At 34.4% G+C, this 13757-nt stretch overlaps 1 protein-coding gene across 1 annotated transcript in view; it reads right to left on the bottom strand.

The window, feature by feature from the left end:
* ca (RCC1 and BTB domain containing protein claret) overlaps nt 1-10209 on the bottom strand; it is a 153956-nt gene extending 143747 nt beyond the window's left edge. Inside the window, exon 1 of the mRNA XM_081742650.1 lies at nt 9756-10209. The gene's annotated coding sequence lies outside the window, so the exon portion shown is untranslated. The remainder of the gene's footprint in view (nt 1-9755) is intronic.
* Nucleotides 10210-13757: the final 3548 nt, after the last annotated feature.

Genomic DNA, 13757 nt, shown 5'->3' with positions numbered 1-13757 from the left:
TTAAATATTATATATATTGCGTTTATTATCACAAAATGCAAGATAAATTCAGATATCTTTATTTGAAATTATTATTTTATTAAGGATTGTATTGCGGTAGGACACTGGTACAGTGAGACCAACAACCAATCACTGGTCATCGACCCACTGGTAGTCAGGTGGGTTTGTTTACATCTACTTTTTTTCTAAGGCTGGAAAGAGAATAGGCCGGGAATCGAATCTGGAACTCCATGCACTAGAAGCAAGCGCTGTACCACTGAGCCATCAAGCCCCCATATACGCTAATTAGTACGATGATTCGTTGTAAAGCATTCACATCTACAGCTTATACCATTCTACCGATTTATACACTAGAGGAATCAGACACAGAGAAAACAAGCAAAATCTTAAAAGAATTAAAAGAATAGAAGGAAATAAATTTATCTCTTACTATTTACTAATTTCAAGAAATAGCGATGATGTTTAATCCTCGAAGGAAGCGTGATACTGTCCAAGGCAAACGGAAAAATTTTCAGGAAACTTACGAGCTGGTAGTTAAGAGTGTATTTTGCTACATATAAGCAACGGTTTCTTCCAGCAAAATAAAAACTGCCAATGCCCCCTTTAGCGCCACAATTTTTCGTTTTTATCATAGAGTTATAAAAAAACCGCTAGAGGAACTATCGGCGCCACTATCTACGTTATTCCAGCTACTAGCGCGTTATCAAGTGAACACTCATTTGTTTTCCACTTGTATGGCAAAAAGCAGTTGCTTGTTATTTGTTTCAATGTGTAAGCGATGTTATCAAATGAAGATTCAAACAGGATTTCTGATTAGCAATCACTTAAAACAGAGTCAATAAAACCTCTGGCATTAAAATTATCTTATTAACCTAAACACATTAATAAAATAACCACAAAATTATACAAATTCTCACATTTTAAATGGGGCAACAAATTTGAAGTATCATTTTGCGGGATTAATATCATCAATCCAAAAATTTATCATGTTCGAATAGTTGTAAATATCACACAACCATCAGTACTTCTCCACTTACAATAATCGTAAAAAATTGTAAATTATTCATTATCGCTTTGAAAAATTCAAGATTGCTAATAAAACTCGTATAACTCTTGGTTTTAAAAATTTTTCTAGCTGAAATAAAGCAATGAATATGTAATTTTTGAAATCTACTATATAAAAATGAAAGTACTGTAAGGTTGTGTGGGATCGATTCGCGGAAAAACGACCTGTTTATATATATATTACCTATCTTGTATTGGACCGATTGTATCGTAAAGATGGGAAGGCGAATAGAGGAAAAAATTAAGTATGTCGAGTCTCTTAAGTAAAGAAGAATAAACTCGGTATATAAACACATCATTACAAATAAACGGATACGTGTACCAGTGTTTTGCAAAATTCCGGTTTCAAAGGGGAAAAAAAAGGGATATTTCTACATTATTTCAGCTACATCGAAGTCAACGTTGTCTGTTGTTTGCGAACGCATCACGATTAAACGGTTGAACAGTTTAAAATAAATTTTGAAAAAATAGACCTACCTCGAGCTAGGTTTCTGTCATTCGATTTTGATTGAAGGAAAAGGGACGTAAATTTATGCGTTTCTAAATCTATGAGAAAACTAATTTATATCATGGGTTTTATCAGTACCCTTTCATTTAAATGCGTATCCCAAGGGAGGAGGGTAATTAAATATTTCCCATAACTTTATTCTCCCCATACAAAGAACGGGCATTTCAGAAAGTGTATAACATAAAATTACGATACTTGTGATGATCCGCCTATTCATAAATTACATACCATAGCGATACACAGAACCGCTTCTTTCGGTGTCTCTTTCCACTACGCGCGTTGGAGCACTTGTCCCGTCCGTCCCATACCCAGTCACGGTTCTGACAATGCTGCAGTAGACAAACAGGCAACTGAAGAGAGGTGCACAATGTTTCTTCTGTGCAGCACTACAAACTGTATTATATACAGTACTCTTCGTATTAAAATAGAAGTAAATAATTATGTTAATCGAAAAAAAAACTGCAGAAAAAAGAAATAACGAATATCAAAGCAAGCAGAGTAATATATATTTATTTGCACACCTAAAATACATCGTAATAAGTGATAAATCATTTTCATTCGAGTTTGCTTTATATATAACGCTCCACCTCGCCTTCGTGTGCATTGAAAACTATATGGTAGTTGTCGCAAAGAGTCATGAATCTTGACCTAGATTTACTACTTTCATCACCCAACAGAACGCGAGGATGTGTCCCAGTCGTCAACCTATATCCATGAAATTTTGTCAGTCACGCTATATGGGAAACGTTCTGAGGTTGCAGTGTTGTCAGATTGTTCCTACTTTTCGTCTTATTGTTATTGTTCTTGTCGATGTTTTATATTTTTACTATTATTAATGTTATCGTTTAATTCAAATAACTGTTAGTGTTCGTGTTTAGTTCTTTAAGTGCTGTACTTTTGTGGCTTGTTTGCAATATCTTCTAACTTTGGCCGCAATTGTTGGTGCATTTCTGCTCCTTCACACTTTCTCAAGCGCGCGTTCGGAAGGCAGCTCCGCGCATCGTATCGAATCCTTCCGATGCATCAGACGTGAGTGAAAGCAGTTCTATGATTCGTGTAGAGCCCAGGCTTCACGAGTCATTGTGGTCACTATAAAACAAATTGACTAGTATTTTACGATAGATGTTTCTTTTTGTATCTTTACTGATACGGCATGCTCGATGAAACTATTAAAACAAAACAAACACGGACTGTGCTATCTGGTCACTGCAAGTTAGTATCCTATCTAATCCACGAAAGTATGGAGTGGATCCATAGATCAGGCACGTTAGCGAAGGTGGGTATGCGCATAGGGAAGACCTGATTGCTACATCATTTCCTAATAATGACTTTTAGTCATATGGCTGGAAGCAGTATCACTTTTTGTCTATATGCATGAATGCCAGCTGAATCGGGAGTTGTAAATTTGCCCCATTATCTCGATCAGAGACTACTTACTTGCAAGAAAATGTTTGATTTCTGACCCATTAAAAAAGTATCGAAATCAAAACAAGGAAGGGCGCGTACCATAGAGGAAGCAATGATTAAGAGCTACTTAATGTCAGGGTGACTGAAAACATTTTGTGGTAGTGCAGATATAGCTAGGGTGGATCACGAATTTCACCCAGGGGCGTCATTTAAGAACTCGCCTGAGGGGGACAAAAGCACCGGTACTTTCACACTTTGTACTAGTATATTAGTAGACAATCGATTAAAGTATAAGTATGTATTTCTCAAACTCTTGGGGGGGAGGAAATTACCCCCTCCTGTCCCCTCTAAATGACGCTCCTGATTTCATCATGAAGGATTATGCTAAAGTATCACTTAGCTACATTTTCACTTTACTATTTTATAAAAGGTATAATGCACCAGCATAAATAAGTTCTATCGTCTTCCTCGTAAAGTAACAGATTTTACCCGTAAAAGTTTCACTCCTTATCGACTCTCTCTTGATTAGAATGGAAAATGTATGGTGTCATCTTAAATGGGACGTTTAATTTTTCCATATGTGATTAACTAGACCAAAATTCTGAACACACAATGTAATGTGATACCATAATGTATAAAAGGGAAGATTTTTTTTTTTTTTAATTTTATTTTATTAGCACGAGGTACATTACAGGAAGTTTAAGAGTAAGGGAACGACCTCATTGACATTAACAGATAAAATTTACTAATATAGGAATGAAGAAGGGTTAATTGCTGTATCGCCGGACTAATTTTAACAAATTTACAGGGTAAATTGGGGAATTTATTTTGGTTTGTGAGGAAGAGTGAGTGAAAGTCAGGCCTCAAGTGAGCAAAGTTTGCCCAAGTGGGCCCAGCCCGAAAAAACCCACCGGGTTTTTTCGGGTTGGACCCACCTGAAAAAAAAAAAAAACACTTTAAAACCCACCTGGGTTTCTCACCTATTTGTTAGTATATTATTGATACAACTAAGGTGATCACATTGTAAGTGATTTTTATCAGATTTTAGACTTTCCTTGGGCGAATTAGAGGCTTTCACGTTAAGGTATAAACAACATTCAACATAAGACTTTTACAAAGTTCTGAATGCAGTAAATGAATTAAAAAAAAAAAAAAAAAAAAAAACTTATCTTAGCTTAAGATAGTTATAGAACAAATTAATGTTTGGCTTATGCTGAAAGCCTATTTGAAGTAAAATAAGCAATTTTATACTTTAGAAAATATTTTCCGTGAATAGTATGCTCGTCGACTTGGCGACACCGAGGGACATTATCACTCATACGTTTGACGGGTTTAAGGTCATAGGTGCCGGTACTAATAGTACATACGTAAATACATGAGTAAAACTATTATTATTATTATTTCTTACCTTTGATGTAAAACACAAGGTTCTTCAACTGAAATTTGGTTTTCCAACAATAACAGTTTAATCCAGTCAATTGTTGCTACTCTTCAAATAAACACTCTGTAGAATCAACACCAGAAATAGTGTTATAATTCTTGTCAAATTTAAGAAGCTTAATGCTCGGGGTTCCGCTATGTAACGCTTACTATTTCAAGTGCTGAGTTCAAATTTCCGTACTAGTGGAAGTTTTGATGTACACGCCGTGAAAGAAGTGCTCGGGAAATTCCCGAATTAAACGCGGAAGGATCGGAAATGAATACTTCAACAATAAAACTATTTATATTACGCTTAAGCCTGCCATACATCCCGTAAAACAACGAGTGTGTCCCGTTTTTGGGCCCGAGTGTCCCGCGTCCCCGTAAATTTAGTCGGGACAGGGAATGTCCCGTATTTTAACTCCGTTCCATTTCTGCTATCAATATCAGCTTATTCAAAAAGTGAAAAACAAAAAATTCTGACATTGGCTGGGAATCCTGTAATTAGTGAACGAACAGTACGTTGTTGCATGTAACAGTTTCGAGGAAGTTATAACACCACCCTGTTCGACTTGATAGCGAGCGAAATTTGCAATGCTACTTTTTCCATTGCACTTGATGGAAACTTGGATACTCTCCGGAACATATACAGTATGTCACATTCATATTCGTACACATGATGATCGTAAAGAAAATAGAGCGGTACGCATAAACAAATGAAGGAAATGTATTTCTGTTTGAACATAAATACTTCTGAAATACTTGTTTGTTATTACATATACAAAGACGCAATGTACAAATCTATATAATATAAAATAAATGCGTAACTAAATTAAGATGTGCAATATTTCGCCACATTGTTATTCGTACAGTTAGATATAAACAGTGAATGTAAGAAACAGTTTTATGAAAAAACAAAATAAGTAATACTTTGTAGCGTAGCCTTTGGCTTTAATAACGGCCATACATCGCCGCTGCATGCTCGTGTTCTACTGCTGTTTTATTTTCTTTATAGCCTATGAAATGTAAAACTGTGTACAAGTGTACGAATAACAATGTGGCGTAAATTCGGGAGTTCTCACATGTTTCCTTTTCTGCCTTTCTATGGTGTGCCTGTTTTGACCCCTTTCTACACTGGGTACGTCTAACATGATCTTACCTCACCCCTCCAGCAATCTGCTGTCAATTTTACTATCAGTGTGTTTCATACATAGTGGTTTTCTTTTAAATTTAGGTGTGTACGAATATGAATGTGACATACTGTATATATATATGTGTATATATATATATATATATATATATATATATATATATATATATATATATATATATATATATAGATATAGATAGATAGATAGATAGATATAGATATAGATATATATAACAGTAGATGGCTTTGAGTGTTTCTACATTTACAAACACAGGGAAGATGACTAACCTTTTCTTCAGCAACACACTAGATAATTTAACAAGAATTATAATATTTTTCAGAGGCTAGGGTCACAGAATTGTGCTTTGGCCCAGGCCTTAGAAAAATATAAATCCGGTCCTGACAATTACACACGATACAAGGAGAAAAATCAGCTTTTCATCAGATTAAACTGACGAACGTAATTTTGGCAGATACAGTCATGTAAATAAATACTGCTAAACGCACGAAAAATATTGAAAGTAGATTCTACCGCTGATTTAAATAATTTGCATATTGTTTTCCTGTAAAGCATTTTTATAGCACATCTTAAGTTTTTAGGCATCTTCAGTCTATACAATTAAATGCAGGGTACAAACAGAGAAAAGAACTGCTGCTTAGTGAACTTTCGCTTATTATATTATTGAATAAAAATAAAATAAAATCTTTTAGTTTTAGTCTCACGGTTATGCCTGCTATGCTCAAGGTGACGGTGATGATGAGAAATGAATGAAATGACAGAATGAAGAAAGTGGGAGGAAACGTGAGAATCTCCAGAAAAGCCACGCACAAGGTGTTTGTCCACCACAAATCTCGCTTGGCGCGAGCTAGGATCGAACTAGAAACCCCATGCACTAGAGGTGAACGCTCTACCACTGAGCCACCGCGGTCTATTATACTTCTGTTCATAACCAGACTACAGTTCATTGCATTGTGTTGGAAAGTTGAGGAAGGGGGATCTGAGGTGTCCTGTATTCTCATGGAGAAAATGTAGCAGGTTTATTTACGCTGGAAGATGTTAATTTCATAAAAGACATTTTAAAACATTTATTTATTTCATACAACAGGAATTGTACTTTTGTTTTAAATTAATAGACCCCTTTTGGTATTCATATTTGGCGAACGTCAGTCAGGCTTCTGGATGACTTGATCTGCATTTGTTCGTTTGTCTTCCGAGCTCCTTCATGGCTATGCGGTTAGTGTACGCGTCTTCGGCGTGGGACCCAGGTTTGCCTCCCGGAGGGAGCTCATGCGGTTCGGATTCCACGTTAATCAGTAGGCCCCGTCTCATATAGAATCGCTGCTGAAAGAGACGTTAAACACAAAATCAACTGAACTCGTTTGTCTGCCTCTACCACACACACTACAGGGTACAACTTTTGGCCTTTTAAGTTAAAATTTTCAGAATACAAGCAAGAAACACTCTAAATTTCCTGTATACATTTTGGCGGCATACCAACGTAAAATGTCAAAATGGCGGCCATTTTTTCAAAACAGCGAGTATCCACGCTACGAAGCGCAATTTTTAGTCTTTTAAGTTGAAATTTTGACGGTGAAAACACGAGATGCGCTAAATTTGCTGTATAGATTTTCTCGGCGATCGAATGTAAAATTTCAAAATGGCGGCCATTTTTTTCAAAACAGCAGTAAGTAGAAAATTGTTGCAAGTTGTGACAATGGCAATCTTGAAATATAAATCACATTTTGACACTTTTACCCAAAAGATATTGAAATATTTCGAAAAAACCCATATGGGCTCAGGTGGGTTGGGCTTTTTCAAAAAAGCCCGGGTTTTTTCAAACCCTGCAAGTGAGTGGAATAGTTGAAGTTAAGAAGGTAATTGTATTTGTTGTTGTAAGCATTAAGTGCATGTGCAGGAGGAATAGATTTTTTGGCGGAGAGGCACACTTGATATGATTTAGTGACGGGAAAGGCAGCATGGAAATAACGCGTATATTTAAAGGCTGTGACATATCGTGCTTGTGTTTTATCGAATTATACAAAAATAAACGAGCGTCAGTTGCTGAAATTGTGTGAAAGAAATGGCGTACCGAACAGATGAATAGCTTGTCGTAAGTGTGAAAACGAATTGAAATATTTTCAGTGTGGAAAAGGGGTATGTAGCATTGATCTAACCTAACCTAATTTAGTACCGGTAAGTTTTGATACCTTTTTCAATTTTCGTATGGTCCGGTGATACACCAGATACGCCATGAAGACTAACGTTTTCGAAAATTATTTATGCAGGGAACATGTAAGTCACCTGTAAACATACAAACAATGGTAAAAAAAGTGCGGTTTACTACTATGTAACAGTAATGCAAACTAGCTTGTAGTGACCAGCAAGCACAAAAGATTTATGCGTGTTCTTTTTGCACTTGCCTTGGTTTATCCATATGCACATCTTCGCCAACGTGCCCGATTCCTTAGGGCGCACAACCGTCATTTTCAATAGAATGAGTTTTTTCACAGGTAATCATTTAGATGGCATTTTAGCATCTCTCGCAAATCCATCGACAACTCCGAAGCCAGTATTGTGATTTATAACTAGCCTAACCTAACGAACCGTGATCACTACCACGTAAGCCAGAATCAGTAGAAAGTGATTTGGGTGAGGAACTAAATAATACCTACAATTTTAATTGCAAATTATAGATGGCATGTAAATGCATATTATATAATAAAAGTTTTATTTACCTCTTTAGTGCATTTTATTTAATCTATATTTCAATTTCTAATGCTCCTATTATATTAGAGGTGAGTACAAATAATGAAAACAGTTTATGCTTTAGTATTATTTCCATACTCGTAAACCTGCACACAGTGAGCATATGCCAAAAAGTACATTTAGACAGCACTAAGCGATAATAAGTGAAAAAAAATGCGTGCAGTTTTACTATACGGATCCAATGTATAAGTAGTAGTAGGAAAGGTTTAGAAGCAATGCAAGGATTTGTTGGGTTCTGTTCTCGACATAAAATGGGCAAATTCAAGACTTCCCCACATTTCCCCTGTATTTTACAATCTATGGATCCGTATAGTAAAACTGTACCTAAAAATGCAATTTTTGAACAATTGAAGAGCTCAATACCAAAAGAGCCTAAGTCAAAAGTCAGTTTTTCAGCTGACGATCTTTTGTGTGTTACCATCATTCTATTTCTGTGAAAGAAAAGTAATCTATATAAAAGAAAATTGTATTTGCCTACTTTTCGTAAGATAGCGGTGAAATTATCATCTATAGCCAGAGTTATATACGCGTTTTTAGGCGAGTCAGAATATAACTTCAGAGAACACTGTTGACTAAGGACATTTTAAAAAACAACACTGTTTTTATTTGCCTACAATTAATATTAGCAGAAATGGTCCAGCTCTTTTCTCTTAAAAAATGTTACATTTTTTGTAATTTTTGCTTACATTCGGTTAGTTTAGGGTAGGGTAGGTTAGGTTAATTTAGTTTATGTTATATTAGTGTAGGGGTGAGGCATAATTTTCCAAAAAGAGGATAGAATTTCGCTTGTTTCTACTAATATTAGGTTAGTTCAGATTAGCTTAGGTTAGTGTACGTTAGGTTAGGTTAAATTTTCTTACGTTATGTTACGTCTAAAGTACTTGCATCATCCATTTCTCCTGTAAATTTTGTTTTTTACGTGAAACTGGAGCCCTTGTACTAAACGTACTTTTTAATTTGATTTATGGAGTTATGGCATGAAATCCGGTTTAACATACGGAGATACTGAAATGGAACTTAATAGAACCAATATCTCAAAATTTACAAAAACTGACTTAGGCTCTTTTGGAATCCACCCCTTCAATTATTTCTGATCGTGCCTCGATCACTTATATATGCCAACGAATATATAAGGCATGAGGATACCATTTCCATGAAGAAATATGAGTTTCATTGTTATGTATGCTTCTTCCCGTATTAATAATTTGTACGCTAACATCTAATGACGAATATAATCATAATGTTGAAATAGGTCTCTATTGCTGGACGGCTATTAATAGTACAAGGGTTATTTGTTTAGGACTAAATGTACGTCGTACATGAACATTGATAAATCGATTCACAGTTGTAATAGATAGATTCAACTAAAACACTGGAAAAAACGTAATCGATTAATTCACAATATACTGAGGCCAATAACACTACTGCGCTTCACATACCGAAATAGACAACGCCTTTTTTTATTAACTTCCTACAGCTTCTGCTATACTTCTCAACATCTGAACCTGACAACTCCAATTCTTCTTAGGGGTCGTGTTAGGACTTTTCTAAATTCGCACATTTTCGCACCGCTATTTCCTCAATTTCGAGTACATTCAAATTTGACGGCAGATCAAAGGATTCGAAGCAACGGATAAAAGTTCATTCATCTAGGGCGCTATCAAACTTATCTCAAATATCTAATGCGAATTGGTATGATACACTGGTTCTACAAATCAACACCAAAGCATCCCATACCGTAACACCAACGCAGAAATAACACAGGAAATAACAAAACCTTCGATATCAGTGTAGACTTCTCTAGTCACTATTATTTAATGCCTTTACACCAGCTGGCTAAAGTACTTAATTTTTCATCCATAGATAACCTAATCTTCAATCACAATTCCATCATATTACTGGTTCGTAACATCGAATTTCTATTGACAACAAATATCTTATAAGATCCTTGATTGACAACAAGTTATGTATATCCGTTATTGATATTTTCTCTTTGTTTTTACTTAAGTTTTGTCCTTATTTAACTAACAACTACTTCCCTTGCATTACAATCCCTATAATATTATCCTTCTATTTCTTCTATTTTCCTTTAGAGTTTGCCTCCTTTTTTCCTATACTCTATATGCTTAAGGATAAGCTGAACTGGTAGACACGATCAGCGATTGTGTCTCTTTGGACACGAAAAGTGAAACTGCCTTCCAGAGGCACATCCAAAAATTGAACCTTGGCCCTTATGTCCCTGGGATCTCCTTAGAAGGGAAACCTGTTTCCATCCATAATAGAAATAGATATTTTGACATTGCCACCAATTAATTTTTCAGGTGGAATGTAGGAAACAATAATAAAATATCACAAAGTAAGAAAATAAAAGTAAAATAACTAGCATACTACTCTACACACAGGCCTGTCGAGAGGCAACTCGGTTCCCGGGGTTGAGTAATCATTGGGACCGGTATAAAAAGTGGCAATAATTACTAGTTACATTATACTAATTACATTAAATACATATGCTAATTACATTATTAGAGTTACACTTCATAATTTACAAAACAGCCTTTCTTGCCTTTCTGCTAGCAAATGTATCTGTGAGATTACGTAAGTTTAGCTGCATTATAAGAGTTCCCAAGTCGGATAATCTTTGTTGAGTCATCGATGAACGAAGGACATTCTTTAATATTGTTCTTGTTCTTGTAACCTCATATAGAGTGTGTACATAAGGGTAGATGTGGCACCGTAGTAGTTAAGTCCGCTATGGCCCTGGAATTGCTGAAAAAATATTAAAAAAAATGATAAATCTCTAATAAAGGCATTGCTTAATGTACATTTGTAACTCGTTGCGTCCAGTAAAAGCCTTGAAGAATATACATGTTGCGTGCACTGAAGACGAGTCCTCAAGAGAATAGTTGAACTTAGATAACTATGTTAGTAATGATCTTGAAAATTATCCTAGTGGAGAGATGGAAAATGTCAAATGGATTTCGGACAGTTCTCTAGTGATGAGAGTGATGCATAACAGGACATATGTATATATTGTAATTGCACTAAACGATCTTTCAGCCTTCGCCATAGACTATGGTAGAGTACCAAAAAAAGAAAAGAAACAAAAGTAACACTCGGTAAAATGTTGACTAATTAGTTTTTGGTCAATAATTATGTTGAGCAACTGAAATTCATATTCCTTACCGAGGATAACTTCATTAGGCTTGTTACAAGGGAGTAAATTAAGTCCGATTTTATTTAATATTTATATTGCTGATTTAATAAATTCAACATGGGATAATACCAGCATTACTTGTTTTGTTGCCGATCTTCAGATACGCTCTTATACAACACAAGTTGAACGTTCAATACCAAACATGGAGAAAAACTTAGATATCATTAATAAATGGATGAATAGTAATGGACTAGAGCTAAATTGGAACAAAACAAAATTCATTATTTTTTCCAGGAAAAGGAGTCTACAATATCAATTGACATATCATGATAATAAATTGAAATCAGAAAAAATATATAAATTTATTTGGGTATAATATTAGATCGCAAATTAAATTGGAAATTACAACTACAATCATTGATTAAAGAACACATAAAATACTTAAATTTAATTAAATGTCTATCCTCTAAGCGATGGGGAATCAACCCATTTACGTTATTACCAATACTACATCAAGGATATATTTCGAAAATTTCATATGGTAGTATATTTTATAACAAGTGTGGTTTATATTATAACTGTTTAGAACAATCAATATATACTTTAACAAAAATAATATTTTCACAACCGTCATTCTGCCCAAAAATGGCCTTATTAAAGGAATCAGAATACACTCCATTACCAATATTATCTTCTATGTTGGCATCAAAATTTATATTAAAAGCATTTAGTAAATCAAAATCCCTTATTATTACCAAACTTCAACAGTTAGAAATATTACTTAAGAAACGGAATCTTCCTTACACCCGTAATTATCCATGGATAGTCCAAGCATATCTCAATTTTAAAATATTAAACATGAGGGTACATAAAGTTCCATCTCTTACATGCTTTGTCTTTAGTTACTATCTTGCTGGTTCTATGAGTGATTTGGTAGGGCTGTTGTTTAAAGTGGAATTTGAACCATTACTAATGCTTGTAACGAGAAAGTATATCTATTGGGAAGTGTGGACTTCCTTTTACGCAGATGAGAAGTACCCTGTGTTCAAGACAGCATTACGAAAATTGAATCACTATCGCTTACACCAAGATTCATTTAACTGTACCTGGGACTTTTGGTTAATAAGTAAATTAGTAAGTTATATTTTAAAGCAGTGTTGAGATTTATTTCGTATTAGGTTATCGACTACTGATTGAATTATTTTTTTAAATTTTGTTTTATATAAAAACAAGGTTATAAAGAAGGTATATTAACAGTAATGGTTCAAATTCCACTTTAAACAACAGCCCTACCAAATCACTCATAGAACCAGCAAGATAGTAACTAAAAAATTCCAAAAATAGTAAATACAGTGTTTCGATCCAATACAATTGCAGTGGGTAAAAGAGCGAAACCACAGTTCCTCTTAAATTACCAAATTTAACTCAATAAGTGCAAACTGCACAATATAATTTCTTTAAGGTTTAGGAAGATCTAATTTCGTGAGCACAACACTTCTTATACGTTATAACTGTGTCATGTATTCACTCACAAATATATCTACACTGTATATGCAAACAACTAAAACATTAAAATACTATTTTCTAATGCATTTGTAATAATTACAATAAAGTTTAAAATTGTCGAAATTCAAAATAGTTTTTATTAAAGTTTAAAATTGACAGATATCTATTTCAACTGTAAAAAGGACATGTTAGCTATTATTGCGTTTCTGGCGGTCGTAACAAAATTACAATAATATTTTCTTGTTTTTTTTTAACTTACAAAAAAGACAAATAAAATAACCATTTAGTTCAAACAAACATTCATCACACTTCAAGTAAAATACAAAATCATATCAGACTGTCTGTGAATATAATATGCAATCCTCAAAACATTTTTAACTTGTCACTTGCATAATGTTCTAGGTGCCAAAGTCAAATATTCATACTCATTATTATATACGCAAAATGTATCTGTCTTTCCAACACGCTAATTCCCAACATTCACAGTCCTGCTAATAGTTATCGCCAATTGTATTGGTTACCTTGTTCTTAATGTTATGAGTTCTAAAGTAAAGTCATTTAACCGAACTATACGTTCAAAATGGTTCCATATAAGACTCATCCTAATAAACCAAACACACCATTACTATCACAATCTGCGTTGTAAGATAATTATCCGTCTCTTGAACTGCCTTAAAAGTGTCGTTACCTACACTCTTTAAATAATGTCAAAATTGTCCCTAACGTACATTACGTGTTATTAGGTATATCTTCTTTACTAGTATGTATGAAGTTACATAAA

The sequence above is a fragment of the Thermobia domestica genome, chromosome 16 (genome assembly GCF_964235325.1).
Source record: "Thermobia domestica chromosome 16, izTheDome1.hap1.1, whole genome shotgun sequence".
NCBI classification, from domain to species: Eukaryota; Metazoa; Arthropoda; class Insecta; order Zygentoma; family Lepismatidae; genus Thermobia; species Thermobia domestica.
The sequence above is the reverse complement of the archived record's forward strand: the minus strand, read 5'-3'. Positions and strand labels throughout refer to the sequence as shown.